General features: G+C 43.9%; 2 non-coding genes and 1 pseudogene across 2 annotated transcripts; all 3 read right to left on the bottom strand.

Annotated features, from left to right (window-relative positions):
• LOC130378787 (U1 spliceosomal RNA) lies at window positions 1–141 on the bottom strand (annotated as a pseudogene).
• Window positions 142–5,624: 5,483 nt separating this feature from the next.
• Window positions 5,625–5,789, bottom strand: LOC130378779 (U1 spliceosomal RNA). Its single transcript, XR_008894918.1, has one exon. It is a non-coding gene; the product is annotated as a U1 spliceosomal RNA (small nuclear RNA).
• A 937-nt stretch (window positions 5,790–6,726) lies between these two features.
• Window positions 6,727–6,917, bottom strand: LOC130378789 (U2 spliceosomal RNA). The gene has a single exon (XR_008894924.1). It is a non-coding gene; the product is annotated as a U2 spliceosomal RNA (small nuclear RNA).
• Window positions 6,918–7,907: the final 990 nt, after the last annotated feature.

Here is a 7,907-nt window from a genome sequence, read left to right as displayed (position 1 = left end):
CAGGGGAGAGCGCGAACGCAGTCCCCCACTACCAGAAATTATGCAATCGAGATTCCCACATTTGGGGAATTCGCACGGGTCAGCAACAGCCTCAGTGCAATGGCTGAGCCTCGCTATGGGTGAACCTTTTTATTTATTTTTTTTTTTTTATTTTTTTATTTTTTTTTTTTTAGGCGTTTATTTAAGTCAGGCACAGAGTTACATTTTACAACATGGTTTCAAGGTCAAAACACATTCAAAGGTTAACAAGCAAAATAGTTACATTTTACAGCAAGGTCAACGCATTCAAATGTTAACACAAAATTCTACATAACTCAGTGTTCTCTATTTTCCAGAGTTCCTTACATACCACAATTCCATATCGTTCCTTGTCCCTCCACACATAATCCTTTACCAAGGTTATGCTCAAATTAACGATTGATTCCGCTGAAAACAAAAGGCTCTTGTACACCATTAGGTTACGACACCTCCACATCGACTCTTTTGTGCAATTAATCAAGGCCCACCATCTTTCCCAGCCCTTACCGTCACCACTCTTTATAACCCCATACAGGACATCTGATTCCGTTGGGACTCTAAACAGGTCACCCAGCCATGGCCCCAATAAGCGCCAAACCCTCCGAGCCACCCCACATGACCACAACAAATGTGAAACATCCTCATCTCCACCACACCCCACCCTGGGACATCTTGCACTCTTAGATGACCCCCGTCTCTTCAGAAAGTCTCATGTAGGGAGACACCTCTGAACTGCCTGCCAAGCGAGCTCTCTATATGCATTGAACAAAAAAGGCGCATTGACATTTCTCCACACCCTAAGGCAGCTGGTTTCAGCCAGGACGCCAACAGTAACCAGTCTTGACCGTTCGGGGCTCAAACAACTCTCCACAAAGGCTCGGTCTACCCGACCAACATCCCGCCACTTTCCAGAATTTACAAAGGTCACCACCCTTTCATACAGCGGAGGTCTCTTCTCTGCATGAGGTCTTTTTAGGCACGGTCTAACCCCACTTTCCTTAGGACTTGATGGCCTACCCAGAACATGGCGAAATTTGGCCATAGGCTCCTCCTATTTTCGTTTAGTACTGCCTGCAATATGGGCGTCAGGAATAGAGCCTCCATTTTCTTTGCTAGATCAGGGACATTTTGACCCCCTTTCTGCAATGGTCTATACATTATCTCTCGTCTAATTCTCTCTTGCTGCGCTCCCCACACAAACTGAAAAATGCATCTTCTCAGGGCTGTCATTACATGCTTGGGGGCTGGAATTGTTGCGGCAAGGTAAGTGAGAGAAGCAAACGATTTCTGAGTTGATCACCAGTACTTTCCCCGTAAAGGTGAGATTCTTTGTTCCCATTGGAGCAGTTTACCTTTAATCATTGGTAGTTTTTTCTCCCAATTAATATTTTCCATATTTTGCCCAATCTCTAGTCCAAGAATCTTAATTCTCTCATCCCTTTGGACCAGGCCGTGGTTAAAATTAGGTTCAGGCCAATTAAGATACAAGATTTCACTTTTTGACCTATTGAGTTTGGCACTAGAGGCGGCGGAGAATTGGTCACACCAATATAGCACTTTGAGTATTGACTTATTGTCTGTGCATAATATTGTTAGATCATCCATATACACGGCTAGCTTGGCTTCCTGTCCCCCGCTTCCAGGGACTTGGAGACCATGAATAGAAGGGTCTTCCTTTATAGCCCGAGCCAAGGGCTCCATGGCAAATATAAACAACATAACAGACAATGGGCATCCCTGTCTTACTCCTGAGCAAACTTCAAAGGTGTCAGTGGAGTGACCATTGATAACAACCTTGCTTAAGCAGTCAGTATACAGCAAGTCAATCCAAGCTCTAAGCTGAGGCCCAAAACCAAGTTTAACCAGGACTTTCCTGAGGAAGGTATGGCTAACCTTGTCAAATGCTTTTTCCAAATCTAAGGCGGATATACATAATGGCAGTCTGCGGTCATATGCGTAGAGGTAGGAATCTCTGACTAAGGCAAGACTTTCACTCATGCATCTTCCAGGTATTGCACATGTCTGCTCTTCCCCCACAATCTGCCCAGACACTTGTTGCAGGCGGAAAAAAAGGGCTTTTGCAAGGATCTTTCTGTCTACACCAAGCAAGGTAAGTGGGCGCCAGTTCTTAATGTCTTTTTTGTCTCCTTTTTTGTAAAGCAAGGAGATGATACCTGTTCTTAAGGATAATGGTAGATTATTACTATGCAAACTTTCATTAAACATCTCTAAAAGTGGGTCTTTTAATATATCCCAAAAGGTAACATAAAAAAAGACCAAGCAATCTGTGTGCGTGTTTGTGTGTCTGTGAAAGCTGGAGAAATAAACCGAGGTCGCTACATCTCTTTGCTGCTGCCTGCTGGCAGTCTCACTATTCCGTCTGCATGTTTCACAAATAGAGTTTGGAGCAGTGGAGGCTTATATGAGACTACAGGTGAAGCAGTGAGTGAACGAAATGTTGAATGTATTTTCTTTCTTTCTTTATTATTTATTATGTTACCTTTTAAATTAGACCAGTACGTGAGTGCACTGAATTTCGTTGTACTTCTGTCCAAGGACAAATAAATATATATCTATAACACCCGGAACTCTATTGCAGCCAATGAGCTCGAGTTGAAAGAAAATAGCTTACAGCGCGTGGTATTCCCCGGTGAAGCAGTCAACGGAGGATTCACTCAGGTAAATTGTATCCCCTGCATCGTTTGCTAGTTAATAATTAGACATTTTTTTTAGGGTTTGTATTAAGCTGTTTCGATTTTGTAGAAAGAGAAAAGATTTCGACCGTGTCATAACGTGGTCGTTGTGTATAAAGGGAAGACGTAGAGGTTACGTTTTTAGCTGCTGGGTAGGACTTTAGTCAACCTATCGCCGTTTTGTCGGTGAGCAACCATATTACCCGTGGGAAGTCTCGTTTAATCGTGGCAATCTAAGCTTTCCAACGGTGTATGGCATTACTATATTCACCCAAGGGTTGTTGAAATAATAAGCTGATTAATGTGTGTTTTGTGACGATAGCTAGGCGCGGCTAACGACACTGTTTACAATAGTAAGGGCTACGTCGCATACCTGCAAACTTGTTGCTTTTCGGCGACAATCAACGTTTTCTTGGTCAATTGATGTGGATATGTGTTAATATGGGTAAATGTGACTGTTGAGACAACAGCTGATGCGAGAGTAATTGTAACATGAAGCAATTTGGCGACCGTGTTAATCATCTTGACAATCTGGGCGAGCTTGTTGTCCTAGGCTAATACACCAACAGCAGATTTCTGTATAATAAAGGGCTACATATTGTCAATCTAAATGATCTGCTTTTAGTTTTACTCATTTATTCATGTTTTACAGTACCAGATGGAACATGCCTACACATCAGTGCACCGTGTGCGACAAGACATTCGGTGAAAAGTCAACCTGGCGAGTCATCTGAAGATCCATGCAGACGCCAGGGAGACCTTTACTGTGATTGTCGGCGGAAGAGCTTGGCCACTAAACCATCGCTGGTCAGCCCATCAACAGCTACACCAGTACCCCAACATAATTTTGTACCGGCTAGGAGAGGCCAGGCTGTACTGTACAGAGGCAGCAAGGTCTGTGGCAGAGGCCCGCAGCAGCACTGTTGTTGACCCTAAATGGCTGGATCTCAAGACAGCAGAGACCTTTGGAAAGGTCAGCTGGTCATCACGTTCGGGAAGCACGCCGGTCAGACCTTCAGGTGGCTTGTGGAGAATGATGTCGGCTGGCTGGTGTGGCTGCTGTTCCAGTACTGCCAGCAGGGAGAGCAGAACGAGCTGCTGAAGTGGCAGAAGGAGCGACTGCTCCGCCAGACCGGCCTCAGGTCCAGTACCGGCACATCCATCACCAGGCTGGAAAGAGACGTGGTGAGAAGCGGAGCTAAGGGCCATGTGGGGCTTGCCACATGCCAAACTGTGGTGGACAGTGGAAGAGGTACAACCCTTTCAAGGACAAAGTGGCTGGAAGCATGCAGAAAATGTTTTCCTACTGTCCATCCACTAGGAAGTCCACTACCCCTGGCTTTTACAATGTGGTGTATGACAACTTTGAACACTTTAAGAGTGTCGTGGATGCAGAGTTGGACAGGAGGACTGTGTAAATACCTGGAAATGCGTGTGTGTGTGTGTGTGTGTGTGTGTGTGTGTGTGTGTGTGTGTGGTGTGTCTGTGTGTGAATAAACTTACACTCTGTGAGCCACTGTTCCTGTGCCATGCTGTAAGAGAGAGAAAGAGCTTGTTGTGTGTGTTTGGCTTTGTCTTTGTGTGTTTTTTAAAGTGCTCATTAAGCACATATCATTTTATTATATCGTTCAAAAAAAAGGCCACTTTGCAGATTTAATTGAAGTCTTTAGTTCGATTTTATTTATTATTATTTTATATTGCTGTTTAAAATTAAACTTTGTAGTAGCCATTCTGCTCTATGGTTTTCCATATCGAGGCCAATCTTTTAAAAAATAATCAGTTTTCCAAATCTAACACAATCAGTTTACATACCCTTTAGTGGTTGTTCAGGTTCAGATATCTGTGTTTGTGTCAGGCATTGTTGTTTGTCTTTGTCAGCTTCCATGTCTTTGTGATGTTTGTAGTATTTGTCTGCTTCAGTTTTAACAAAAAGTTTGCTAAGAAAACACAAAAGGAGGAAAGCTTGAGCCTTTATTTGTTGATTGGCACCTGAGTCTATGGGATAATCATTGTATATTGCACTTTAGCAGTACAGCCAATTGTTGATTTGTATCTTAAGGTACAAGTGTGTGTGTGTGTGTTCTTAAATTGTTGAGTGTTTTTATTATATATGTTATTTATCTGTGCTTGTCCTGTGCTGTGTGTATGTCTGTCAGCTCATGTTTAACTTAAATGTTTGCAAATGGTGTACAGGTGTCTCTCGTCTCATGCTCTCGTGTTCTCGCCTGTAGATCTGTACCTAGTCGTGGTGGGCGAGCATTTTAACTAAATGATCTTGTTTATTTGTGTTTATATGGATTGCCTTTTCAATGAAACACATTCTGGTTGAAAAATAAAAGTTGTAAAAGTATTTGAGTCTCAGTGTGCTTGGGTTTCAGAAGGGGTGGGGTATTGGAAAGAAAAAACACACCAAAGAAATAAGAAGTCCTTGTGTCTTCACTCCCGCAACCAGAGGTGTGGAATACACCCCCACTGTGATGGTCTGCACTCCCTTGGTGGTCAAAACAATGAGTTCTGTGAATGGCTCTTATTATTTTTCTTAATTCAGCCCAAAAATGTAACAATTTACCTTTTCCACTTGATTGTATGAATCTCATCAGCCGACATCCACTCAAAAGTATGAAAATGATAAACAAAACATCCAGCAGACTAGTGGATTTTGATAATCTAGGCCTTGCACATGACATTTCTGAAAAAACCACCAGATGGAGCCGTCCGTTTTGATCCTCGATCCTTTTGGATCGATCCCAGTGTTGTGGGATAGGGACTTTGGGGGGTCATGAGCCATTCCCAGGCGGTCACCCATCCAAGTACTAACCAGGCCGGACCCTGCTTAGCCTCCGAGATCAGACGAGATCGGGCGTGCTCAGGGTGGTATCATTCATAGCTATTATTTCTTTAGAACAACATGATCAGGGGAGAGCGCGAACGCAGTCCCCCACTACCAGAAATTATGCAATCGAGATTCCCACATTTGGGGAATTCGCACGGGTCAGCAACAGCCTCAGTGCAATGGCTGAGCCTCGCTATGGGTGAACCACCTTCTTGATCATGGTATCTCCCTTGCCAGGTAAGTATGAGTTGTACACGTTCAGGTGGGCTGAACGATGCCCACGCGTGTTCCCCAGGAGAACGGTTGCAAAGCATTCGGAGATGTCTAGACTTTAATAAACACTGTAGACCACCGGTCACACGATGACAGGCGAATCTGAAATCAGCGTGATGGAAGCATAACGAAAGGAAACCTGGAGGTCCGAGTTATCGACACGCCACAGAAAGAATCCTTTTTTCTTTCTTAAACAACAGAATAGTGGTGGCGAGATGATGCCTCATGAAACGTCAAAGCCTCGCAGCCAGGTGAACCATCAAAGTGGTTCGACCTCGAAGCTTCAAATGAGTACGCTAGGGACAAGGAATGAAATTATGATGAAAGAAAGAGTTTCCTGTGATGATGTGATGTTTGCTTCGTACAACATCAAAACGTTTAAGAATTAAAGTCATTTCAGTGATACGTGTGAGTGTGCCGTTCATAAATATCTCCCGAGCTCATGGTAGAGAACAAATCATTTGACAAAGGTTTTAAGTCATCCCGGGCAAAATAGATTGTCTTATAACTACAGTAGCCTACTAATAATTGTAATAATAGAACTGCATGATGTCTGAGAACGAGTGTGATTAATTACATAGCCATAAAAGTGATCTTGGAACTGGGTAGGGTCTTCTTTTTGTAGAAATGTGCCAATTGTGAACCCATATCGCGGAACAGCCCGAGATGAAGCCTCGAACGTCACGCGCCACGTCATTTCGCCTATGTGATACGGAGCTTCGCTGGGGGAGGAGCCGAGGTACTCGACACACGCCCCGATGCCTCGACGCAAACCATAACATCACTACAACAGAATATCGTTGGAGTAATTGTAAACAGTGCGTTTGTGAATTGTAAATGACACTTTATTGTCTACAGGCGGACGGGTGTACTCTCAGGAGGAGTTTAGTTTTGTTTTTCACAGTGAGAGAGGGGTGCACCGGTCCTGGAGTTACTGCAATACCAGGTCGATGCGTGGAGTGGACGGAGCAAGCCCCTTTTCCATCTCCCAGTTCGAAAAATCAATTTAATATATGGTCCCCGGGTAGGGGACGTATCAGATATTAAACTGATAAGAACAGATACTACACTTGATCTTAGCCAAAAGGCCGAGAAGCGATGCACACACATGCTCAGACCAAGAGGCTAGCTTCCCAGACACGTCGCTCCACTTGGCGGTTTAACAGACAACGACGAAACAAAAAAAAGACCAAGCAATCTGTGTGCGTGTTTGTGTGCTGTGAAAGCTGGAGAAATAAACCGAGGTCGCTACATCTCTTTGCTGCTGCCTGCTGCAGTCTCACTAGGCCGTCTGCATGTTTCACAAATAGAGTTTGGAGCAGTGGAGGCTTCTATAAGACTACAGGTGAAGCAGTGCTTCACCAAAAAAATGTTAAAAAATAAATAAACCAAAAATCTTACAACAATCCCATTTTCAGTGCTTTGAAACAGAAATACTCACGAAGACGAGCTGTTTTCCTGAAATCAATTCTGTGAGTCACAACAGCGCCACTATTCCCATTGACTTCAATGTAAATCGAGTGAGCCCCAGGCGGCTCGTGTTTATTTTCCGTTTCAATTGATCCTTATGGCAGATAAGTCCCACCCGTGAACCAGTGACCGATAGGGTAGAATTTTGCACTTCAGTCACTTGACACAACACTCTGGCCAGTCACCGCCTTCATGGACAAGCTATCGTGAACTGACTACGAGTGAAAGCAGAGGGCAGACCAAAACCTACTGTGAAAACCACACAGCTCGTTGGTGTACGGTAAGGAGCATTTTAAATTGCGCCATGTATGACAAGGTAAACTGGCTAACAGGAGGTTGGCTGAAAAAAAAACGCCTTTACTGTTGGCCCCGTGTCATGTTTAAAGCATGCATTGTGTGTAGAACAAAATAAAAAGAAAACAAAGTGCTTGCATGATATCGAGTTCCTGAACCCAGTGACCACGGTGTCGGACGCCATTTTGTCAGTAAAATCAAGCGCCGCCTTAAAGATAGATTCCTTCAAATGACCCGGCGCCGAAGCTTTCAAGCTCGGAGTACATCTCCTTTAATTCGCATGACATCGAGCTCTATATGCAAAAATTAAATAGGGTTAAATATTA

The sequence above is a fragment of the Gadus chalcogrammus genome, unplaced genomic scaffold (assembly GCF_026213295.1).
Source record: "Gadus chalcogrammus isolate NIFS_2021 unplaced genomic scaffold, NIFS_Gcha_1.0 GACHA101, whole genome shotgun sequence".
NCBI classification, from domain to species: Eukaryota; Metazoa; Chordata; class Actinopteri; order Gadiformes; family Gadidae; genus Gadus; species Gadus chalcogrammus.
This window is presented reverse-complemented; position numbering and strand designations above follow the sequence as displayed.